General features: G+C 32.2%; 1 long non-coding RNA gene across 1 annotated transcript; it reads right to left on the reverse strand.

Annotated features, from left to right (window-relative positions):
• Positions 1–308: 308 nt before the first annotated feature.
• On the reverse strand, positions 309–1,634 carry LOC143045607 (uncharacterized). The gene is made up of 2 exons (XR_012968982.1): positions 1,544–1,634; positions 309–1,101 (listed from the first exon to the last, which is right to left on the reverse strand). It is a non-coding gene; the product is annotated as an uncharacterized LOC143045607 (long non-coding RNA).
• Positions 1,635–7,980: the final 6,346 nt, after the last annotated feature.

Below are 7,980 nucleotides of genomic sequence, written 5' to 3' on the forward strand. Positions count from 1 at the left end.
GTCGATGGCTTTTTTCATATTTTTGTTTATGATGACAGGTTAATTTCGACACCACGTTTAATATTTATATCACTTTTAGAACTTTATTAAGTAACTTAATGTTACATTTTTAGGGATCAAAGTTGTCAATTTGTCACTTTGATGTCAAATAATTGCTATCTGATAATTTGTGGCGTTATAAAACATGCCCGAAATAACTGATCAGTCATGATTTCATTTTGCCAAGCAATGGTGATTTTATCCGTCTTTTTGCAATGCGATAAACAGAAAGACACTATTTAAAATATCAAATATAATATATATCAATATACATAAAATTACACTTCATTAGAGCATTAAAAATGTATAAATACTATGAAATATGAATACAAAATATAAATTTGAACCATCATTTTTTCCAAATTATTTTGAATTTTCTACATGATTTGTTGTTTAAAAAACTTTAAATAAATTGTTCACCTAAAAAAATACTATCAGTTTTCATGGTTGTTGAAATATTTTGCTTGTAAGTAATACACTGCTTCGTCATCTTCGGAAGAGAATTGTAATTTACGTTTAGCAGGTTTTCTCTGCGTTGTTGTTCTGATTGGTTGGTTTGAAAGACTTTTGGGATTTTCTGGTGACATTGTTGGTGTTGATGTTGCACGCGGACAAAAACAGTTGTCCTCTAGAGGAACTTGAAGTGGACATGGTGCAAATGCGTTTTTCACCAGGGAAGTGTGATAAATTTCGAATTCCATATCACTATCGTCTGATCTAGAAAGACTACTTTGAGTTGAAGTTTCATATGAACCATTAGAATCTCGTGGCATGTGGGTTAACTTCACACGCTTGTTGTTATCCATACAGGAACTCGGATTATTCGGTGCTGGTTCTTCTTGAAATTCATTATAGTTTTGTAGTCTATTCTGATGATAACTGGCCATTTTGTATGTTTCCGAATCATTAAGATTTCTCATATCCATACTAGTTCCATCACTTGATTCGTCCCGCAGATCTGTCGATGTCGATGCTTGCTTCGGTGAAACAAGTCTGGTTTGAACAGGATAACATCCACCATAATAATAAACATGATTGTGTGTCATTTTCTTTGAATCATTTCTAAAATTTAGATATTTATAAATATAAATGCAATTTGCAAAAGTTTATATTATGTTCATTTTTATATCTATCAAAAGGATCAAATGAGTAAAAAACATATACACGACCAGAGCACTCTCTTTTATTAAAATATTATACAGCTTCATATATGCGTCATTTTGATAATTGTTCATTTTACTGTTATTGACTAGTTTCTCTGTGGAGCAATACAAATGACAGTAATTCGAAACATGAAGATAATTGGTAGAGATATATTGTCAACTTGTCAAAAACAGAAGGCGGGGAATTGAAACACTCTATAAAACAGACAATAAAGAGAAAATAAATATCCGGGAATGGAAGTTGCGTAAATAACGGCCAAGTTAACTTTACATTACAATATGAATGTTGCAGTGGTCCATTTTCAAGTCAAAACCAAGGCTATCGCGACTAAATAACTCACCTACTACTCAAACACAGCCTCTTGTATTTTCGGTTTCCAACCTTGCATAATTGTTTATTGTTACGTTATTTGTTCACTTGTTCCATACGACGTCATAAACAGCAGCGGTGCCTCCGAAAAAGTTATTCAAACGCCAGAACAAAAGTGTACTTGTACCATGTACAATTTAAAGGGTTGATCATTACACACTGAATTAATCCACAATATTTTCATATATTATTTAGTTTTGTTATTTTAAAATGGTATAGGCTGATTTTTACATTTGAACAAAGATGGACAATACCTAAATTCACCATGCACGAAGTTAACGTTTAGAGTACATAACGTCGACTTTCTCGTTAGACTCGCTTGAGAAGTTGGACGGATTTTCATTCTACAACACGCCACGAATTCCGCACACAAATGTTAAAATGAAAGAAACAACGAATTAAAAAAAGTCGGTTCTATAATTTACTTTTTTTTAAAAAAATTTTCCACTGACTTAGTTTTTTTAAAGATGGGTTTCAAGGGACAAAACTTTCGCTGACATGCACCTCTCTATCCGCTTGTAAAACCACAAAAGATGAATTATTTTGTTATCTTTCAATATGACTAGTTCAAACATACTTATTGATGCATATGTCCGTCCGTCAGTTTGGTTATACGTTTGAATACTACCAGGTTTACGTCAGAGTAAAACACCATTTAGTTTTGCTGAAAAGGGAAATAAACAGACATTCGTCATATAGCAGGAGGAACAGAATTTCACACTTCCTTTAATTTCTACAGATATGAAATGGAATTTACTTAATATCTCAATAAACGCAATGATTAATTGATATTTTCTGTGTTAGATTTCGGGTTTTGATCGGAACAAGGATTTGTATAGTAAGACTTAGTAGGTCTTACTATACAAATCCTTGAGCAGAACATCTATTTATTTACCACTTTGATTTCTCATTGATTTTTTAATGCAACAAATAAAACTGGTAATACTTAAAAACCATAGATAGTACATGGAATAAAAGAAAAAAATAGCCGTAAGAATTTGTTTGTTATGTTAATAAAAGAGTGGAGTACCTCCTGATTACATTGACATATCATAGAACGTCCGTGAATACGATGGGGTATGATGTATTCAACGTATCCGTACACTTTTAAAAATCAAACGGGGACATGCATTAATCACATGTTGATCATGTTATTTAAAACGCTCGAACACTTGCTAGCTTATTTATCGGTCTATATCATTTAACTGCACTGTTGCTGAAAAATAATAATTGAAATACAAGCCGTATCATAGAAATTCATTTTTACAGAAGATCATTTCCTTTTTGGAAATTATAACTAAGAACTCGATACTTAAACTTTGAAGTCATCTTAAATTAAGCATATTTAATTTGGCTTCATGTTCAAAAACATGCACGATATACTGTTGTAACAATAAATACGGACACGAAGGATACAGATGAATTTGGAAAATTGTAAAATTGAAAGGGAGATAGATTTTTTCCTAGGAAACTGTTGTAACGTTGCAGCTATATAGTATGGGTTATGGTCATTGTTGAAGGCCATGACCAATAATTGTTAATTTCTGTGTCATTTGCAATCATATGGGCTTTGCTCATTGTTGAAGACCGTACGGTGACCTATAGTTGTTAATTTTTGTGTCATTTGTTCTCTTGTGGAAAGTTGACAACTTTCCTATTGGCTCAAGGTGTTTTATAAAATTGAGAATGGAAATGGGGAATGTGCCAAAGAGACAACAACCCGACCATAGAAAAAAAACAACAGCAGAAGGTCACCAACAGGTCTTCAATGTAGCGAGAAATTCCCGCACTCGGAGGCGTCCTTTAGCTGGCCCCTAAACAGATGTATACTAGTTCAGTGATAATGAATGCCATACTAATTTCCAAATTGTACACAAGAAACTAAAATAAAAATAATACAAGACTAACAAAGGCCAGAGGCTCCTGACTTGAGACAGGCGCAAAAATGCGGCGGGGTTAAACATGTTTGTGAGATCTCAACCCTCCCCCTATACCTCTAGCCAATGTAGAAAAGTAAACGCATAATAATACGCACATTAAAATTCAGTTCAAGAGAAGTCCGAGTCTGATGTCAGAAGATGTAACCAAAGAAAATAAACAAAATGACAATAATACATAAATAACAACAGACTACTAGCAGTTAACTGACATGCCAGCTCCAGACTTCAATTAAACTGACTGAAAGATTATGATTTCATCATATGAATATCAGGCACAATCCTTCCCGTTAGGGGTTTAGTATCATACCATCATAACATATATGAGAAGAACATAACCCGTGTCATGCCAACAACTGGTTTTTGAATAAATGTGTTTAGTTCCGATGCAAAGACCCTATAAGTGAATCAATATTAACGCCAAAATATGCAATCTTTAATGACCTGACAACAGTATCGTAACTATATCCCTTCTTAATAAGTCTATTCAAAGGTTTTGTTAGTTTTTGAGGTGAATACTGACACCTTTGTGCTTTATAAAGAATATTTCCATAAAAAATTGGATGTGAAATACCTGAACGTATAAGAAGTCTGCATGTTGAGCTATATTTACGAATGATGTCCTTATACCGATGATAAAATTTAGTAAATGTTTTGACTAGTTTGTGATATCGAAAACCCTGGTGTAATAATTTTTCAGTAATACATAAATTTCTCTCGTTAAAATCTAAAACATTGTTACATACACGAGCGAATCGTACAAGTTGAGATATATAAACACCGTATAGTATACTTTTTAAAAGAAGGTGTAGACATGCATACTTAGTTTTCTAAGACATATACATTTTTGTACATGGAATTTATGAGAGGTGTCTTTATCAAGATGCTGTCTTACTATCAATACTTTATTTATTTTACTAACCTGCGGCGGAATTAACATTTTTCTAGACTTATTTGTTTCCATGGCGTTTTACTATTAAGACTATATTTTTCTTTTCACATTATAACAAGCAGGTTCTCAAAATACCAGGTAATTGTTGAAGACTGGGCGAGTATTTTTGACTAAAATGAAAACTGAAAGAAAGGAATGCTGTGCATTTCGTACATTTGCATGGACTTATTTCAAGAGAAAATTATAAATCTTCGGACTATATTTGTTTCTCAAAAAACGGATTTTTATATAGTCATAAATCCTCATAGTTGATTCTAGTTTTATTGGATCAGATATGATAATTTGTAATCCCTGAGAGGCCGATTATTAAACAAGGCGCTGCGACAAACAATACATTATTCAGTCTTGAATACTACTGATCTGGCAATAGTCCCGCCAATAGATGAAATGACATTCATTACGATTATATAACATCATATTATAATTTAAACAACGTTGTACTATAAATAAGATTTAAAACTGGACCCCTCCCCCTTTTTCGGCTTAAAATATGCAATATATGTTTTAGTGTTCTAAATCTTTAAGTGATTATCCTTAATAGATTACTTATTGAATGTGTTCTTGTTGAAATGCATAATATTATAATAGCAGTATGTTCCATATATTCATCATTTATTGTACACCTTAAGATATATTAGCCATAGATCTATGGCTGTTATATTTATGATTACACCATACATAAGTATCCATGATTTGATTGGTTAATTGCAAATGTATTTTGCATGTTTTTTCTTTTATCAGATATCTTGGGGATACTAGATGTATCAAAATTTCTATATCCATTCCATCCTTTGAAAGCACTGTAATCAATCAAGATGCTTAAAAGCAATTATCCAAAGTTTGACAGCAGATTGCTCATGTACAAATTAAGAGGGTTTTCAGATTTATTGTTTTGTAAAATATTCTGCTTGTACTAGTAGTAAAGTACATGTAATGTGGACAGTTTGAGATCATTAACCAGGAACAAATTGTACTATTTGACCAAACCTTAACAGCAATTGATCAAAATTTTATAGATTTAAAAAAAAATAGAATTTTTAAATTGCCATCTTCAGTGAATACTGTGATAGTGGCAGTGAGGGTCAACAAACTACAAATGTATTAAATTTACAGAAGAAGATCAATGTATCATTTCCCACTGTTAGGCAACTTAATGTCCTCTAGCACTGCTGATGAGTCTTTTAAAGACAAATGTGTGGTAAGGATATAAAGTCCTCGACAATTTATTTTAAACATGTACACCTTTCTTTACATGGTAGTCATATTGTTTATTTATAGGAATGTAAAATGTACAGAAATACAATAATGGTAATGATGTATTTCAACTCATGTGGTTTCAGAGTGTAGATTAAAATATCACTGACTTACTATTAGTGGCTCCCCTAAATGTGACCTAATTAAAATTACTAATTAAGCAAAAGTTTCTCAGTCCATATATATATATATAAACAATAACTGTAAAGCAAGGGCAATTAATCTCTAAGGAAATAAGATGTTCCAATGTTAATACAACTGTATATCAAATATCATTTATGTATCAGTAGAGGTTCCCCTTAAACTGACCTAATCACAGATACATTGTTGATGATGCTGTTGTAGCCACTGAAAACATCATGCCAAGGTTTTGCCTTCGTGACTTGTTTTACTGGCGAAAGAAAACCTGTTTTGCCCTTTTGTTGACTGAATTGTTCTCAATCTTTAGTTATTTTTAGGGTGTTTTTTTTCATTTTTCTTATCACCATTTTTCTGTCCCTTTGTACTTGGAAAGATTTATTGCCTACCTGGTATCATCTTAATTTTCTTTTTTCTATTTAAAATGTCTTTTCTACTCTGTGTGTAGAGAAGAGTATCCAAGCATTTTTGATGGATGGCTGATAAACGTCGACTAACAAATTAAATGCATATTCAGGACAAGGGCATGATTATTTGATATGAGTAAAAACCCTGCATTGTACTAGACTGATAAGAGGAGCTGGATTTCTAACATATTCATACACAAAAAAGTTCACAAGGTAAGTCAGCAGGAAGATATGTTTGCACCTGTCCTAAGTCAGGAATCTGATGTAGAGTAGTTGTCCTCTGTTTATGTACAATGTTGTTCATACATGTTTTTGTTTTTATATAGATTAGACCGTTGGTTTTCCTGTATGAATGGTTTTACACTAGTAAAAGAAATAGAGCATTGCCACGACGCGACAAATTACATTGAAAAAAATACATTTTCTTTACACCAAATGTGATGCTATCCAAAATTTCTGGGGAGAACACTGCACGCATACCACATCTTCCTATATCTATTTCATCATAACTGTACATATTCTGAGAATGAGCTTACAAGTCTTTGCTCTATCTCCTAAACGCTGTGTGCTTTAGAGACGCTGCAAATACCAATTTTCAAGTCTGGTTTGACATGGCAATGGTCAAACCTACAAACTCCCAAACTTGAGGCGGAGGTACAATTTTTTTTTGAGAAACACCCCTCAGTGGTGGATCCAGGGGGGGTTCCGGGGGTGCGCACCCCCCCTTTATTTTTGCCGATCAATGCATTTGTATCGGGACATATGTTTTGCACCCCCCCTTTGCCCTGGGTTAGCACCCCCCCTTTCGAAAATTCCTGCATCCGCCCCTGCCCCTTAAGCTCTATTTACATAAAAAAACAACTAAATTCAATTGTAAGTTACACTAACCCTTTATAAAAGAACCAGTAATTTTTCTAGTAAAAAGAAACAAGAGGGCCTCAATAAAAAAAAAACAAGAAATATTTATAAATCTATAAATTGTTATGAACAATACATCTTTAATATTTCCAATTTGAAATAAGACAATTTGGTTATAATACAGATCCCATGTCAAAGACTCGTTTACTAGGACCAGACAATACTCTGTATCCCTTAATGTTTTAGTAATCATTACATTAACCAATGAAAATACAGCATGTTTTTGGTATTGAACATTATAGCAAATTCTGAAAATCTTGAATAATTTTTAAAAAAACAGAATGCTGTTAGATCATTGTAATGTGGAAACAGGATCAGTATTCCAATCAAATTAGAAATAGGATATACATTTTTTTGTATTATTTATATTATTATTATTCATTGTCAATATTGAATTTTTTTAAATAAATAAAAATATTTGAATTGACCATTGAATGGTACTTACTTTTATTCAAAGGTACTTAAAAAAGGAAAGAAAAGAGAAAAAAAAACCTTTAAGGTAGATTTTAGAAAAAAGATTTTTTTTATGTTTTGAAAAACTTGTTACTCCGAAATGACCATTTGAATTCTGAATTGAAAGTAATGTTATCTTCCTTTGAGGAGTTGAAAGTATTCTAGATTACTTGTGTTTTAAAACAAAAATCGTGCAGTTTTCAAACTTTCACATTTTACACAGGAATGTGCCAAAATAAAAGTACAATCCACATTTGTATGCAGAATAGTGTTAAAGACAATGAACCACACTATTTGGTCAATCCCATAATGAAATTTGAACAATTTCAAAGTCATCAAAAATTTAACA

Source organism: Mytilus galloprovincialis, chromosome 9 (genome assembly GCF_965363235.1).
Source record: "Mytilus galloprovincialis chromosome 9, xbMytGall1.hap1.1, whole genome shotgun sequence".
Taxonomy (NCBI): domain Eukaryota; kingdom Metazoa; phylum Mollusca; class Bivalvia; order Mytilida; family Mytilidae; genus Mytilus; species Mytilus galloprovincialis.